We start from the raw sequence: 18536 nt of genomic DNA on the forward strand, positions 1-18536 counted from the left end.
TAGTTCCAACTGCTCCACATAGGACATCACAAACCTTTCGAATGTGCTAGCCTAATTATACAAACCCTTTTAGTTCAGCGCCAGAGTTAGAGTCAATAACTGCTCCAGGGAGGATATCTTACAACCTTTTCCGCCTAATTATTTTCCACAACCTTTTAGTTCGGGCGCCAGTATTAGAGTCAATAGGTTTTTGCTGTTCGGATATATGAAATGTAGTTCCAACTGCTCCAAGGAGGATCATCACAGAAGCTTTTCCTTCGAAGGTAGTAGCCTAATTGTTATCCACAACCTTTTATTTCGGGCGCCAGTGCTAGAGTCTATAGGTTTTTGCTGTTCTGATATATGAAATGTAGTTCCAACTGCTCCACATAGGACATCACAAACTTTTCGAAGGTGCTGGCCCAATTATGATAGAAACACTTTTAGTTCGGGCGCCAGTGTTATAGTCAATAACTTTCTGCTGCTCAGATATATGAAATGTGGTTGCAACCGCTCCACAGAAGACATCACAAACCTTACCCAAATATTATAGAACACAAACCCAATTATTATAGAAAACCTTTTAGTTCGGGCGCCAGTGTTATAATCAATAACTTTCTGCTGTTCTGATATATGAAATGTGGTTCCAACCGCTCCACAGAAGACATCACAAACATTTCGAAGGTGCTAGACCAATTATTATACAAACCCTTTTAGTTCGGGCGCCAGAGTTAGAGTCAATATCTGCTCCAGGGAGGATATCTTACAACCTTAACCGCCTAATTATTTTCCACAACCTTTTAGTTCGGGCGCCAGTATTAGAGTCAATAGGTTTTTGCTGTTCTGATATATGAAATGTAGTTCCAACTGCTCCAAGGAGGATCATCACAGAAGCTTTTCCTTCGAAGGTAGTTGCCTAATTGTTATCCACAACCTTTTATTTCGGGCGCCAGTGCTAGAGTCTATAGGTTTTTGCTGTTCTGATATATGAAATGTAGTTCCAACTGCTCCACATAGGACATCACAAAACTTTCGAATTTGCTAGCCCAATTATTATACAAACACTTTTAGTTCGGGCGCCAGAGTTAGTGTCAATAACTGCTCCAGGGAGGATATCTTACAACCTTTTCCACCTAATTATTTTCCACAACCTTTTAGTTCGGGCGCCAGTATTAGAGTCAATAGGTTTTTGCTGTTTTGATATATGAAATGTAGTTCCAACTGCTCCAAGGAGGATCATCACAGAAGCTTTTCCTTCGAAGGTAGTAGCCTAATTGTTATCCACAACCTTTTATTTCGGGCGCCAGTGCTAGAGTCTATAGGTTTTTGCTGTTCTGATATATGAAATGTAGTTCCAACTGCTCCACATAGGACATCACAAACCTTTCGAATGTGCTAGCCCAATTATACAAACCCTTTTAGTTCAGCCGCAGAGTTAGAGTCAATAACTGCTCCAGGCAGGATATCTTACAACCGTTTCCGCCTAATTATTTTCCACAACCTTTTATTTCGGGCGCCAGTAGTCAATAGGTTTTTGCTGTTCTGATATATGAAATGTAGTTCCAACTGCTCCAAGGAGGATCATGACAGAAGCTTTTCCTTCGAAGGTAGTAGCCTAATTGTTATCCACAACCTTTTATTTCGGGCGCCAGTGCTAGAGTCTATAGGTTCTTGCTGTTCTGATATATGAAATGTAGTTCCAACTGCTCCACATAGGACATCATAAACCTTTCGAAGGTGCTAGCCCAATTATTATAGAAACACTTTTAGTTCGGGCGCCAGTCTTATAGTCAATAACTTTCTGCTGTTCTGATATATGAAATGTAGTTCCAACTGCTCCACATAGGACATCACAAACCTTTCGAAGGTGCTAGCCCAATTATTATAGAAACCCTTTTAGTTCGGGCGCCAGTGTTATAGTCAATAACTTTCTGCTGTTCTGATATATGAAATGTGGTTGCAACCGCTCCACAGAAGACATCACAAACCTTACCCAAATATTATAGAATACAAACCCAATTATTATAGAAACCCTTTTAGTTCGGGCGCCAGTGTTATAGTCAATAACTTTCTGCTGTTCTGATATATGAAATGTGGGTCCAACCGCTACAGAGAAGACATCACAAACCTTTCGAAGGTGCTAGCCCAATTATTATACAAACCCTTTTAGTTCGGGCCCCAGAGTTAGAGTCAATAACTGCTCCAGGGAGGATATCTTACAACCTTAACCGCCTAATTATTTACACAACCTTTTAGTTCGGGCACCAGTATTAGAGTCAATAGGTTTTTGCTGTTCTGATATATGAAATGTAGTTCAAACTGCTCCAAGGAGGATCATCACAGAAGCTTTTCCTTCGAAGGTAGTAGCTTAATTGTTATCCGCAACCTTTTATTTCGGGCGCCAGTGCTAGAGTCTATAGGTTTTTGCTGTTCTGTTATATGAAATGTAGTTCCAACTGCTCCACATAGGACATCACAAACCTTTCGAATGTGCTAGCCTAATTATACAAACCCTTTTAGTTCAGCGCCAGAGTTAGAGGCAATAACTGCTCCAGGGAGGATATCTTACAACCTTTTCCGCCTAATTATTTTCCACAACCTTTTAGTTCGGGCGCCAGTATTAGAGTCAATAGGTTTTTGCTGTTCTGATATATGAAATGTAGTTCCAACTGCTCCAAGGAGGATCATCACAGAAGCTTTTCCTTCGAAGGTAGTAGCCTAATTGTTATCCACAACCTTTTATTTCGGGCGCCAGTGCTAGAGTCTATAGGTTTTTGCTGTTCTGATATATGAAATGTAGTTCCAACTGCTCCACATAGGACATCACAAACTTTTCGAAGGTGCTGGCCCAATTATGATAGAAACACTTTTAGTTCGGGCGCCAGTGTTATAGTCAATAACTTTCTGCTGCTCAGATATATGAAATGTGGTTGCAACCGCTCCACAGAAGACATCACAAACCTTACCCAAATATTATAGAACACAAACCCAATTATTATAGAAAACCTTTTAGTTCGGGCGCCAGTGTTATAATCAATAACTTTCTGCTGTTCTGATATATGAAATGTGGTTCCAACCGCTCCACAGAAGACATCACAAACATTTCGAAGGTGCTAGACCAATTATTATACAAACCCTTTTAGTTCGGGCGCCAGAGTTAGAGTCAATATCTGCTCCAGGGAGGATATCTTACAACCTTAACCGCCTAATTATTTTCCACAACCTTTTATTTCGGGCGCCAGTGCTAGAGTCTATAGGTTTTTGCTGTTCTGATATATGAAATGTAGTTCCAACTGCTCCACATAGGACATCACAAAACTTTCGAATTTGCTAGCCCAATTATTATACAAACACTTTTAGTTCGGGCGCCAGAGTTAGTGTCAATAACTGCTCCAGGGAGGATATCTTACAACCTTTTCCACCTAATTATTTTCCACAACCTTTTAGTTCGGGCGCCAGTATTAGAGTCAATAGGTTTTTGCTGTTCTGATATATGAAATGTAGTTCAAACTGCTCCAAGGAGGATCATCACAGAAGCTTTTCCTTCGAAGGTAGTAGCTTAATTGTTATCCGCAACCTTTTATTTCGGGCGCCAGTGCTAGAATCTATAGGTTTTTGCTGTTCTGTTATATGAAATGTAGTTCCAACTGCTCCACATAGGACATCACAAACCTTTCGAATGTGCTAGCCTAATTATACAAACCCTTTTAGTTCAGCGCCAGAGTTAGAGGCAATAACTGCTCCAGGGAGGATATCTTACAACCTTTTCCGCCTAATTATTTTCCACAACCTTTTAGTTCGGGCGCCAGTATTAGAGTCAATAGGTTTTTGCTGTTCTGATATATGAAATGTAGTTCCAACTGCTCCAAGGAGGATCATCACAGAAGCTTTTCCTTCGAAGGTAGTAGCCTAATTGTTATCCACAACCTTTTATTTCGGGCGCCAGTGCTAGAGTCTATAGGTTTTTGCTGTTCTGATATATGAAATGTAGTTCCAACTGCTCCACATAGGACATCACAAACTTTTCGAAGGTGCTGGCCCAATTATGATAGAAACACTTTTAGTTCGGGCGCCAGTGTTATAGTCAATAACTTTCTGCTGCTCAGATATATGAAATGTGGTTGCAACCGCTCCACAGAAGACATCACAAACCTTACCCAAATATTATAGAACACAAACCCAATTATTATAGAAAACCTTTTAGTTCGGGCGCCAGTGTTATAATCAATAACTTTCTGCTGTTCTGATATATGAAATGTGGTTCCAACCGCTCCACAGAAGACATCACAAACATTTCGAAGGTGCTAGACCAATTATTATACAAACCCTTTTAGTTCGGGCGCCAGAGTTAGAGTCAATATCTGCTCCAGGGAGGATATCTTACAACCTTAACCGCCTAATTATTTTCCACAACCTTTTATTTCGGGCGCCAGTGCTAGAGTCTATAGGTTTTTGCTGTTCTGATATATGAAATGTAGTTCCAACTGCTCCACATAGGACATCACAAAACTTTCGAATTTGCTAGCCCAATTATTATACAAACACTTTTAGTTCGGGCGCCAGAGTTAGTGTCAATAACTGCTCCAGGGAGGATATCTTACAACCTTTTCCACCTAATTATTTTCCACAACCTTTTAGTTCGGGCGCCAGTATTAGAGTCAATAGGTTTTTGCTGTTTTGATATATGAAATGTAGTTCCAACTGCTCCAAGGAGGTTCATCACAGAAGCTTTTCCTTCGAAGGTAGTAGCCTAATTGTTATCCACAACCTTTTATTTCGGGCGCCAGTGCTAGAGTCTATAGGTTTTTGCTGTTCTGATATATGAAATGTAGTTCCAACTGCTCCACATAGGACATCACAAACCTTTCGAATGTGCTAACCCAATTATACAAACCCTTTTAGTTCAGCGCCAGAGTTAGAGTCAATAACTGCTCCAGGCAGGATATCTTACAACCTTTTCCGCCTAATTATTTTCCACAACCTTTTATTTCGGGCGCCAGTAGTCAATAGGTTTTTGCTGTTCTGATATATGAAATGTAGTTCCAACTGCTCCAAGGAGGATCATCACAGAAGCTTTTCCTTCGAAGGTAGTAGCCTAATTGTTATCCACAACCTTTTATTTCGGGCGCCAGTGCTAGAGTCTATAGGTTCTTGCTGTTCTGATATATGAAATGTAGTTCCAACTGCTCCACATAGGACATCATAAACCTTTCGAAGGTGCTAGCCCAATTATTATAGAAACACTTTTAGTTCGGGCGCCAGTCTTATACTCAATAACTTTCTGCTGTTCTGATATATGAAATGTAGTTCCAACTGCTCCACATAGGACATCACAAACCTTTCGAAGGTGCTAGCCCAATTATTATAGAAACCCTTTTAGTTCGGGCGCCAGTGTTATAGTCAATAACTTTCTGCTGTTCTGATATATGAAATGTGGTTGCAACCGCTCCACAGAAGACATCACAAACCTTACCCAAATATTATAGAATACAAACCCAATTATTATAGAAACCCTTTTAGTTCGGGCGCCAGTGTTATAGTCGATAACTTTCTGCTGTTCTGATATATGAAATGTGGGTCCAACCGCTACAGAGAAGACATCACAAACCTTTCGAAGGTGCTAGCCCAATTATTATACAAACCCTTTTAGTTCGGGCCCCAGAGTTAGAGTCAATAACTGCTCCAGGGAGGATATCTTACAACCTTAACCGCCTAATTATTTACACAACCTTTTAGTTCGGGCACCAGTATTAGAGTCAATAGGTTTTTGCTGTTCTGATATATGAAATGTAGTTCAAACTGCTCCAAGGAGGATCATCACAGAAGCTTTTCCTTCGAAGGTAGTAGCTTAATTGTTATCCGCAACCTTTTATTTCGGGCGCCAGTGCTAGAGTCTATAGGTTTTTGCTGTTCTGTTATATGAAATGTAGTTCCAACTGCTCCACATAGGACATCACAAACATTTCGAATGTGCTAGCCTAATTATACAAACCCTTTTAGTTCAGCGCCAGAGTTAGAGTCAATAACTGCTCCAGGGAGGATATCTTACAACCTTTTCCGCCTAATTATTTTCCACAACCTTTTAGTTCGGGCGCCAGTATTAGAGTCAATAGGTTTTTGCTGTTCTGATATATGAAATGTAGTTCCAACTGCTCCAAGGAGGATCATCACAGAAGCTTTTCCTTCGAAGGTAGTAGCCTAATTGTTATCCACAACCTTTTATTTCGGGCGCCAGTGCTAGAGTCTATAGGTTTTTGCTGTTCTGATATATGAAATGTAGTTCCAACTGCTCCACATAGCACATCATAAACCTTTCGAAGGTGCTAGCCCAATTATTATAGAAACCCTTTTAGTTCGGGCGCCAGTGTTATAGTCAATAACTTTCTGCTGTTCTGATATATGAAATGTGGTTCCAACCGCTACAGAGAAGACATCACAAACCTTTCGAAGGTGCTAGCCCAATTATTATACAAACCCTTTTAGTTCGGGCGCCAGAGTTAGAGTCAATAACTGCTCCAGGGAGGATATCTTACAACCTTAACCGCCTAATTATTTACACAACCTTTTAGTTCGGGCACCAGTATTAGAGTCAATAGGTTTTTGCTGTTCTGATATATGAAATGTAGTTCCAACTGCTCCAAGGAGGATCATCACAGAAGCTTTTCCTTCGAAGGTAGTAGCTTAATTGTTATCCGCAACCTTTTATTTCGGGCGCCAGTGCTAGAGTCTATAGGTTTTAGCTGTTCTGTTATATGAAATGTAGTTCCAACTGCTCCACATAGGACAACACAAACCTTTCGAATGTGCTAGCCTAATTATACAAACCCTTTTAGTTCAGCGCCAGAGTTAGAGTCAATAACTGCTCCAGGGAGGATATCTTACAACCTTTTCCGCCTAATTATTTTCCACAACCTTTTAGTTCGGGCGCCAGTATTAGAGTCAATAGGTTTTTGCTGTTCTGATATATGAAATGTAGTTCCAACTGCTCCAACGAGGATCATCACAGAAGCTTTTCCTTCGAAGGTAGTAGCCTAATTGTTATCCACAACCTTTTATTTCGGGCGCCAGTGCTAGAGTCTATAGGTTTTTGCTGTTCTGTTATATGAAATGTAGTTCCAACTGCTCCATGGAGGATCATCACAAACCTTTCGAAGGTGCTAATCCAATTATTATACAAACCCTTTTAGTTCGGGCGCCAGAGTTAGAGTTAATAACTGCTCCAGGGAGGATATCTTACAAGCTTTTCCGCCTAATTATTTTCCACAACCTTTTAGTTCGGGCGCCAGTATTAGAGTCAATAGGTTTTTGCTGTTCGGATATATGAAATGTAGTTCCAACTGCTCCAAGGAGGATCATCACAGAAGCTTTTCCTTCGAAGGTAGTAGCCTAATTGTTATCCACAACCTTTTATTTCGGGCGCCAGTGCTAGAGTCTATAGGTTTTTGCTGTTCTGATATATGAAATGTAGTTCCAACTGCTCCACATAGGACATCACAAACTTTTCGAAGGTGCTGGCCCAATTATGATAGAAACACTTTTAGTTCGGGCGCCAGTGTTATAGTCAATAACTTTCTGCTGCTCAGATATATGAAATGTGGTTGCAACCGCTCCACAGAAGACATCACAAACCTTACCCAAATATTATAGAACACAAACCCAATTATTATAGAAAACCTTTTAGTTCGGGCGCCAGTGTTATAATCAATAACTTTCTGCTGTTCTGATATATGAAATGTGGTTCCAACCGCTCCACAGAAGACATCACAAACATTTCGAAGGTGCTAGACCAATTATTATACAAACCCTTTTAGTTCGGGCGCCAGAGTTAGAGTCAATATCTGCTCCAGGGAGGATATCTTACAACCTTAACCGCCTAATTATTTTCCACAACCTTTTAGTTCGGGCGCCAGTATTAGAGTCAATAGGTTTTTGCTGTTCTGGTATATGAAATGTAGTTCCAACTGCTCCAAGAAGGATCATCACAGAAGCTTTTCCTTCGAAGGTAGTAGCATAATTGTTATCCACAACCTTTTATTTCGGGCGCCAGTGCTAGAGTCTATAGGTTTTTGCTGTTCTGATATATGAAATGTAGTTCCAACTGCTCCACATAGGACATCACAAACCTTTCGAAGGTGCTAATCCAATTATTATATAAACCCTTTTAGTTCGGGCGCCAGAGTTAGAGTCAATAACTGCTCCAAGGAGGATATCTTACAAGCTTTTCCGCCTAATTATTTTCCACAACCTTTTAGTTCTGGCACCAGTATTAGAGTCAATAGGTTTTTGCTGTTCTGATATATGAAATGTAGTTCCATCTGCTCCAAGGAGGATCATCACAGAAGCTTTTCCTTCGAAGGTAGTAGCCTAATTGTTATCCACAACCTTTTATTTCGGGCGCCAGTGCTACAGTCTATAGGTTTTTCCTGTTCTGATATATGAAATGTAGATCCAACTGCTCCACTTAGGACATCACAAACCTTTCGAAGGTGCTAGCCCAATTATTATAGAAACACTTTTAGTTCGGGCGCCAGTCTTATAGTCAATAACTTTCTGCTGTTCTGATATATGAAATGTAGTTCCAACTGCTCCACATAGGACATCACAAAACTTTCGAAGGTGCTAGCCCAATTATTATACAAACACTTTTATTTCGGGCGCCAGAGTTAGTGTCAATAACTGCTCCAGGGAGGATATCTTACAACCTTTTCCATCTAATTATTTTCCACAACCTTTTAGTTCGGGCGCCAGTATTTGAGTCAATAGGTTTTTGCTGTTTTGATATATGAAATGTAGTTCCAACTGCTCCAAGGAGGATCATCACAGAAGCTTTTCCTTCGAAGGTAGTAGCCTAATTGTTATCCACAACCTTTTATTTCGGGCGCCAGTGCTAGAGTCTATAGAATTTTGCATTTCTGATATATGAAATGTAGTTCCAACTGCTCCACATAGGACATCACAAACCTTTCGAATGTGCTAGCCCAATTATACAAACCCTTTTAGTTCAGCGCCAGAGTTAGAGTCAATAACTGCTCCAGGGAGGATATCTTACAACCTTTTCCGCCTAATTATTTTCCACAACCTTTTATTTCGGGCGCCAGTAGTCAATAGGTTTTTGCTGTTCTGATATATGAAATGTAGTTCCAACTGCTCCAAGGAGGATCATCACAGAAGCTTTTCCTTCGAAGGTAGTAGCCTAATTGTTATCCACAACCTTTTATTTCGGGCGCCAGTGCTAGAGTCTATAGGTTTTGCTGTTCTGATATATGAAATGTGGTTCCAACCGCTTCACAGAAGACATCACAAACCTTTCGAAGGTGCTAGACCAATTATTATACAAACCCTTTTAGTTCGGGCGCCAGAGTTAGAGTCAATATCTGCTCCAGGGAGGATATCTTACAACCTTAACCGCCTAATTATTTTCCACAACCTTTTAGTTCGGGCGCCAGTATTAGAGTCAATAGCTTTTTGCTGTTCTGATATATGAAATGTAGTTCCAACTGCTCCAAGGAGGGTCATCAGAGAAGCTTTTCCTTCGAAGGTAGTAGCCTAATTGTTATCCACAACCTTTTATTTCGGGCGCCAGTGCTAGAGTCTATAGGTTTTTGCTGTTCTGATATATGAAATGTAGTTCCAACTGCTCCACATAGGACATGACAAACCTTTCGAAGGTGCTAATCCAATTATTATACAAACCCTTTTATTTCGGGCGCCAGAGTTAGAGTTAATAACTGCTCCAGGGAGGATATCTTACAAGCTTTTCCGCCTAATTATTTTCCACAACCTTTCAGTCCGGGGCCAGTATTAGAGTCAATAGGTTTTTGCTGTTCTGATATATGAAGTGTAGTTCCAACTGCTCCACATAGGACATCACAAACCTTTCGAAGGTGCTAGCCCAATTATTATAGAAACCCCTTTAGTTCGGGCGCCAGTGTTATAGTCAATAACTTTCTGCTGTTCTGATATATGAAATGTGGTTCCAACCGCTCCACAGAAAACATTACAAAACTGTCGAAGGTGCTAGCCCAATTATTATACAAAACCTTTTATTTCGGGCGCCAGAGTTAGAGTCAATAACTGCTCCAGGGAGGATATCTTACAACCTTTTCCGCCTAATTATTTTCCACAAGCTTTTATTTCTGGCGCCAGTATTAGAGTCAATAGGTTTTTGCTGTTCTGATATATGAAATGTAGTTCCAACTGCTCCACATAGGACATCACAAACCTTTCGAAGGTGCTAGCACATTTATTATAGAAACCCTTTTAGTTCGGGCGCCAGTGTTATAGTCAATAATTCTGCTGTTCTGATATATGAAGTGTGGTTCCAACCGATCCAGAGAAGACATCACAAACCTTACCCAAATATTATAGAACACAAACCCAATTATTATAGAAACCCTTTTAGTTCGGGCGCCAGTGTTATAGTCAATAAATTTCTGCTGTTCTGATATATGAAATGTGGTTCCAACCGCTCCACAGAAGACATCACAAACCTTTCGAAGGTGCTAATCCAATTATTATACAAACCCTTTTAGTTCGGGCGCCAGAGTTAGAGTCAATAACTGCTCCAGGGAGGATATCTTACAAGCTTTTCCGCCTAATTATTTTCCACAACCTTTTAGTTCTGGCACCAGTATTAGAGTCAATAGGTTTTTGCTGTTCTGATATATGAAATATAGTTCCATCTGCTCCAAGGAGGATCATCACAGAAGCTTTTCCTTCGAAGGTAGTAGCCTAATTGTTATCCACAACCTTTTATTTCGGGCGCCAGTGCTAGAGTCTATAGGTTTTTGCTGTTCTGATATATGAAATGTAGTTCCAACTGCTCCACATATAACATCATAAACCTTTCGAAGGTGCTAGCCCAATTATTATAGAAACACTTTTAGTTCGGGCGCCAGTCTTATAGTCAATAACTTTCTGCTGTTCTGATATATGAAATGTAGTTCCAACTGCTCCACATAGGACATCACAAACCTTTCGAAGGTGCTAGCCCAATTATTATAGAAACCCTTTTAGTTCGGGCGCCAGTGTTATAGTCAATAACTTTCTGCTGTTCTGATATATGAAATGTGGTTGCAACCGCTCCACAGAAGACATCACAAACCTTACCCAAATATTATAGAATACAAACACAATTATTATAGAAACCCTTTTAGTTCGGGCGCCAGTGTTATAGTCAAAACCTTTCTGCTGTTCTGATATATGAAATGTGGTTCCAACCGCTACAGAGAAGACATCACAAACCTTTCGAAGGTGCTAGCCCAATTATTATACAAACCATTTTAGTTCGGGCGCCAGAGTTAGAGTCAATAACTGCTCCAGGGAGGATATCTTACAACCTTAACCGCCTAATTATTTACACAACCTTTTAGTTCGGGCACCAGTATTAGAGTCAATAGGTTTTTGCTGTTCTGATATATGAAATGTAGTTCCAACTGCTCCAAGGAGGATCATCACAGAAGCTTTTCCTTCGAAGGTAGTTGCCTAATTGTTATCCACAACCTTTTATTTCGGGCGCCAGTGCTAGAGTCTATAGGTTTTTGCTGTTCTGATATATGAAATGTAGTTCCAACTGCTCCACATAGGACATCACAAAACTTTCGAAGGTGCTAGCCCAATTATTATACAAACACTTTTAGTTCGGGCGCCAGATTTAGTGTCAATATCTGCTCCAGGGAGGATATCTTACAACCTTTTCCACCTAATTATTTTCCACAACCTTTTAGTTCGGGCGCCAGTATTAGAGTCAATAGGTTTTTGCTGTTTTGATATATGAAATGTAGTTCCAACTGCTCCAAGGAGGATCATCACAGAAGCTTTTCCTTCGAAGGTAGTAGCCTAATTGTTATCCACAACCTTTTATTTCGGGCGCCAGTGCTAGAGTCTATAGGTTTTTGCTGTTCTGATATATGAAATGTAGTTCCAACTGCTCCACATAGGACATCACAAACCTTTCGAATGTGCTAGCCCAATTATACAAACCCTTTTAGTTCAGCGCCAGAGTTAGAGTCAATAACTGCTCCAGGGAGGATATCTTACAACCTTTTCCGCCTAATTATTTTCCACAACCTTTTATTTCGGGCGCCAGTAGTCAATAGGTTTTTGCTGTTCTGATATATGAAATGTAGTTCCATCTGCTCCAAGGAGGATCATCACAGAAGCTTTTCCTTCGAAGGTAGTAGCCTAATTGTTATCCACAACCTTTTATTTCGGGCGCCAGTGCTAGAGTCTATAGGTTCTTGCTGTTCTGATATATGAAATGTAGTTCCAACTGCTCCACATAGGACATCATAAACCTTTCGAAGGTGCTAGCCCAATTATTATAGAAACACTTTTAGTTCGGGCGCCAGTCTTATAGTCAATAACTTTCTGCTGTTCTGATATATGAAATGTAGTTCCAACTGCTCCACATAGGACATCACAAACCTTTCGAAGGTGCTAGCCCAATTATTATAGAAACCCTTTTAGTTCGGGCGCCAGTGTTATAGTCAATAACTTTCTGCTGTTCTGATATATGAAATGTGGTTGCAACCGCTCCACAGAAGACATCACAAACCTTACCCAAATATTATAGAATACAAACCCAATTATTATAGAAACCCTTTTAGTTCGGGCGCCAGTGTTATAGTCAATAACTTTCTGCTGTTCTGATATATGAAATGTGGGTCCAACCGCTACAGAGAAGACATCACAAACCTTTCGAAGGTGCTAGCCCAATTATTATACAAACCCTTTTAGTTCGGGCCCCAGAGTTAGAGTCAATAACTGCTCCAGGGAGGATATCTTACAACCTTAACCGCCTAATTATTTACACAACCTTTTAGTTCGGGCACCAGTATTAGAGTCAATAGGTTTTTGCTGTTCTGATATATGAAATGTAGTTCCAACTGCTCCAAGGAGGATCATCACAGAAGCTTTTCCTTCGAAGGTAGTTGCCTAATTGTTATCCACATCCTTTTATTTCGGGCGCCAGTGCTAGAGTCTATAGGTTTTTGCTGTTCTGATATATGAAATGTAGTTCCAACTGCTCCACATAGGACATCACAAAACTTTCGAAGGTGCTAGCCCAATTATTATACAAACACTTTTAGTTCGGGCGCCAGAGTTAGTGTAAATAACTGCTCCAGGGAGGATATCTTACAACCTTTTCCACCTAATTATTTTCCACAACCTTTTAGTTCGGGCGCCAGTATTAGAGTCAATAGGTTTTTGCTGTTTTGATATATGAAATGTAGTTCCAACTGCTCCAAGGAGGATCATCACAGAAGCTTTTCCTTCGAAGGTAGTAGCCTAATTGTTATCCACAACCTTTTATTTCGGGCGCCAGTGCTAGAGTCTATAGGTTTTTACTGTTCTGATATATGAAATGTAGTTCCAACTGCTCCACATAGGACATCACAAACCTTTCGAATGTGCTAGCCCAATTATACAAACCCTTTTAGTTCAGCGCCAGAGTTAGAGTCAATAACTGCTCCAGGGAGGATATCTTACAACCTTTTCCGCCTAATTATTTTCCACAACCTTTTATTTCGGGCGCCAGTAGTCAATAGGTTTTTGCTGTTCTGATATATGAAATGTAGTTCCAACTGCTCCAAGGAGGATCATCACAGAAGCTTTTCCTTCGAAGGTAGTAGCCTAATTGTTATCCACAACCTTTTATTTCGGGCGCCAGTGCTAGAGTCTATAGGTTCTTGCTGTTCTGATATATGAAATGTAGTTCCAACTGCTCCACATAGGACATCATAAACCTTTCGAAGGTGCTAGCCCAATTATTATAGAAACACTTTTAGTTCGGGCGCCAGTCTTATAGTCAATAACTTTCTGCTGTTCTGATATATGAAATGTAGTTCCAACTGCTCCACATAGGACATCACAAACCTTTCGAAGGTGCTAGCCCAATTATTATAGAAACCCTTTTAGTTCGGGCGCCAGTGTTATAGTCAATAACTTTCTGCTGTTCTGTTATATGAAATGTGGTTGCAACCGCTCCACAGAAGACATCACAAACCTTACCCAAATATTATAGAATACAAACCCAATTATTATAGAAACCCTTTTAGTTCGGGCGCCAGTGTTATAGTCAATAACTTTCTGCTGTTCTGATATATGAAATGTGGGTCCAACCGCTACAGAGAAGACATCACAAACCTTTCGAAGGTGCTAGCCCAATTATTATACAAACCCTTTTAGTTCGGGCCCCAGAGTTAGAGTCAATAACTGCTCCAGGGAGGATATCTTACAACCTTAACCGCCTAATTATTTACACAACCTTTTAGTTTGGGCACCAGTATTAGAGTCAATAGGTTTTTGCTGTTCTGATATATGAAATGTAGTTCCAACTGCTCCAAGGAGGATCATCACAGAAGCTTTTCCTTCGAAGGTAGTTGCCTAATTGTTATCCACAACCTTTTATTTCGGGCGCCAGTGCTAGAGTCTATAGGTTTTTGCTGTTCTGATATATGAAATGTAGTTCCAACTGCTCCACATAGGACATCACAAAACTTTCGAAGGTGCTGGCCCAATTATTATACAAACACTTTTAGTTCGGGCGCCAGAGTTAGTGTCAATAACTGCTTCAGGGAGGATATCTTACAACCTTTTCCACCTAATTATTTTCCACAACCTTTTAGTTCGGGCGCCAGTATTAGAGTCAATAGGTTTTTGCTGTTTTGATATATGAAATGTAGTTCCAACTGCTCCAAGGAGGATCATCACAGAAGCTTTTCCTTCGAAGGTAGTAGCCTAATTGTTATCCACAACCTTTTATTTCGGGCGCCAGTGCTAGAGTCTATAGGTTTTTGCTGTTCTGATATATGAAATGTAGTTCCAACTGCTCCACATAGGACATCACAAACCTTTCGAATGTGCTAGCCCAATTATACAAACCCGTTTAGTTCAGCGCCAGAGTTAGAGTCAATAACTGCTCCAGGGAGGATATCTTACAACCTTTTCCGCCTAATTATTTTCCACAACCTTTTATTTCGGGCGCCAGCAGTCAATAGGTTTTTGCTGTTCTGATATATGAAATGTAGTTCCAACTGCTCCAAGGAGGATCATCACAGAAGCTTTTCCTTCGAAGGTAGTAGCCTAATTGTTATCCACAACCTTTTATTTCGGGCGCCAGTGCTAGAGTCTATAGGTTCTTGCTGTTCTGATATATGAAATGTAGTTCCAACTGCTCCACATAGGACATCATAAACCTTTCGAAGGTGCTAGCCCAATTATTATAGAAACACTTTTAGTTCGGGCGCCAGTCTTATAGTCAATAACTTTCTGCTGTTCTGATATATGAAATGTAGTTCCAACTGCTCCACATAGGACATCACAAACCTTTCGAAGGTGCTAGCCCAATTATTATAGAAACCCTTTTAGTTCGGGCGCCAGTGTTATAGTCAATAACTTTCTGCTGTTCTGATATATGAAATGTGGTTGCAACCGCTCCACAGAAGACATCACAAACCTTACCCAAATATTATAGAATACAAACCCCATTATTATAGAAACCCTTTTAGTTCGGGCGCCAGTGTTATAGTCAATAAATTTCTGCTGTTCTGATATATGAAATGTGGGTCCAACCGCTACAGAGAAGACATCACAAACCTTTCGAAGATGCTAGCCCAATTATTATACAAACCCTTTTAGTTCGGGCCCCAGAGTTAGAGTCAATAACTGCTCCAGGGAGGATATCTTACAACCTTAACCGCCTAATTATTTACACAACCTTTTAGTTCGGGCACCAGTATTAGAGTCAATAGGTTTTTGCTGTTCTGATATATGAAATGTAGTTCCAACTGCTCCAAGGAGGATCATCACAGAAGCTTTTCCTTCGAAGGTAGTAGCTTAATTGTTATCCGCAACCTTTTATTTCGGGCGCCAGTGCTAGAGTCTATAGGTTTTTGCTGTTCTGTTATATAAAATGTAGTTCCAACTGCTCCACATAGGACATCACAAACATTTCGAATGTGCTAGCCTAATTATACAAACCCTTTTAGTTCAGCGCCAGAGTTAGAGTCAATGACTGCTCCAGGGAGGATATCTTACAACCTTTTCCGCCTAATTATTTTCCACAACCTTTTAGTTCGGGCGCCAGTATTAGAGTCAATAGGTTTTTGCTGTTCTGATATATGAAATGTAGTTCCAACTGCTCCAAAGAGGATCATCACAGAAGCTTTTCCTTCGAAGGTAGTAGCCTAATTGTTATCCACAACCTTTTATTTCGGGCGCCAGTGCTAGAGTCTATAGGTTTTTGCTGTTCTGATATATGAAATGTAGTTCCAACTGCTCCACATAGGACATCATAAACCTTTCGAAGGTGCTAGCCCAATTATTATAGAAACCCTTTTAGTTCGGGCGCCAGTGTTATAGTCAATAACTTTCTGCTGTTCTGATATATGAAATGTGGTTGCAACCGCTCCACAGAAGACATCACAAACCTTACCCAAATATTATAGAATACAAACCCAATTATTATAGAAACCCTTTTAGTTCGGGCGCCAGTGTTATAGTCAATAACTTTCTGCTGTTCTGATATATGAAATGTGGTTCCAACCGCTACAGAGAAGACATCACAAACCTTTCGAAGGTGCTAGCCCAATTATTATACAAACCCTTTTAGTTCGGGCGCCAGAGTTAGAGTCAATAACTGCTCCAGGGAGGATATCTTACAACCTTAACCGCCTAATTATTTACACAACCTTTTAGTTCGGGCACCAGTATTAGAGTCAATAGGTTTTTGCTGTTCTGATATATGTAATGTAGTTCCAACTGCTCCAAGGAGGATCATCACAGAAGCTTTTCCTTCGAAGGTAGTAGCTTAATTGTTATCCGCAACCTTTTATTTCGGGCGCCAGTGCTAGAGTCTATAGGTTTTTGCTGTTCTGATATACGAAATGTAGTTCCAACTGCTCCACATAGGACATCACAAACCTTTCGAAGGTGCTAATCCAATTATTATACAAACCCTTTTAGTTCGGGCGCCAGAGTTAGAGTCAATAACTGCTCCAGGGAGGATATCTTACAAGCTTTTCCGCCTAATTATTTTCCACAACCTTTCAGTTCGGGCGCCAGTATTAGAGTCAATAGGTTTTTGCTGTTCTCATATATGAAATGTAGTTCCAACTGCTCCAAGGAGGATCATCACAGAAGCTTTTCCTTCGAAGGTAGTAGCCTAATTGTTATCCACAACCTTTTATTTCGGGCGCCAGTGCTAGAGTCTATAGGTTTTTGCTGTTCTGATATATGAAATGTAGTTCCAACTGCTCCACATAGGACATCACAAACCTTTCGAAGGTGCTAATCCAATTATTATACAAACCCTTTTAGTTCGGGCGCCAGAGTTAGAGTCAATAACTGCTCCAGGGAGGATATCTTACAAGCTTTTCCGCCTAATTATTTTCCAGAACCTTTCAGTTCGGGCGCCAGTATTAGAGTCAATAGGTTTTTGCTGTTCTGATATATGAAATGTAGTTCCAACTGCTCCCCATAGGACATCACAAACCTTTCGAAGGTGCTAGCACAATTATTATAGAAACCCTTTTAGTTCGGGCGCCAGTGTTATAGTCAATAACTTTCTGCTGTTCTGATATATGAAATGTGGTTCCAACCGCTCCAGAGAAGACATCACAAACCTTTTGAAGGTGCTAATCCAATTATTATACAAACCCTTTTAGTTCGGGCGCCAGAGTTAGAGTCAATATCTGCTCCAAGGAGGATATCTTACAACCTTTTCCGCCTAATTATTTTCCAGAACCTTTTAGTTCGGGAGCAAGTATTAGAGTCAATAGGTTTTTGCTGTTCTGATATATGAAATGTAATTCCTACTGCTCCAAGGAGGATCATCACAGAAGCTTTTCCTTCGAAGGTAGTAGCCTAATTGTTATCCGCAACCTTTTATTTCGGGCGCCAGTGCTAGAGTCTATAGGTTTTTGCTGTTCTGATATATGAAATGTAGTTCCAACTGCTCCACATAGGACATCACAAACCTTTCGAAGGTGCTAGCCCAATTATTATACAAAACCTTTTATTTCGGGCGCCAGTGTTTTAGTCAATAATTCTGCTGTTCTGATATATGAAATGTGGTTCCAACCGCTCCAGAGAAGACATCACAAACCTTACCCAAATATTATAGAACACAAACCCAATTATTATAGAAACCCTTTTAGTTCGGGCGCCAGTGTTATAGTCAATAACTTTCTGCTGTTCTGATATATGAAATGTGGTTCCAACCGCTACAGACAAGACATCACAAACCTTTCGAAGGTGCTAGCCCAATTATTATACAAACCCTTTTAGTTCGGGCGCCAGAGTTAGAGTCAATAACTGCTCCAGGGAGGATATCTTACAACCTTTTCCGCCTAATTATTTGCCACAACCTTTTAGTTCTGGCGCCAGTATTAGAGTCAATAGGTTTTTGCTGTTCTGATATATGAAATGTAGTTCCAACTGCTCCACATAGGACATCACAAACCTTTCGAAGGTGCTAGCACAATTATTATAGAAACCCTTTTAGTTCGGGCGCCAGTGTTTTAGTCAATAATTCTGCTGTTCTGATATATGAA

The sequence above is a fragment of the Stegodyphus dumicola genome, chromosome 5 (genome assembly GCF_044657685.1).
Source record: "Stegodyphus dumicola isolate Sdum_Otavi_A_Nest chromosome 5, ASM4465768v1".
Classification (NCBI taxonomy): domain Eukaryota; kingdom Metazoa; phylum Arthropoda; class Arachnida; order Araneae; family Eresidae; genus Stegodyphus; species Stegodyphus dumicola.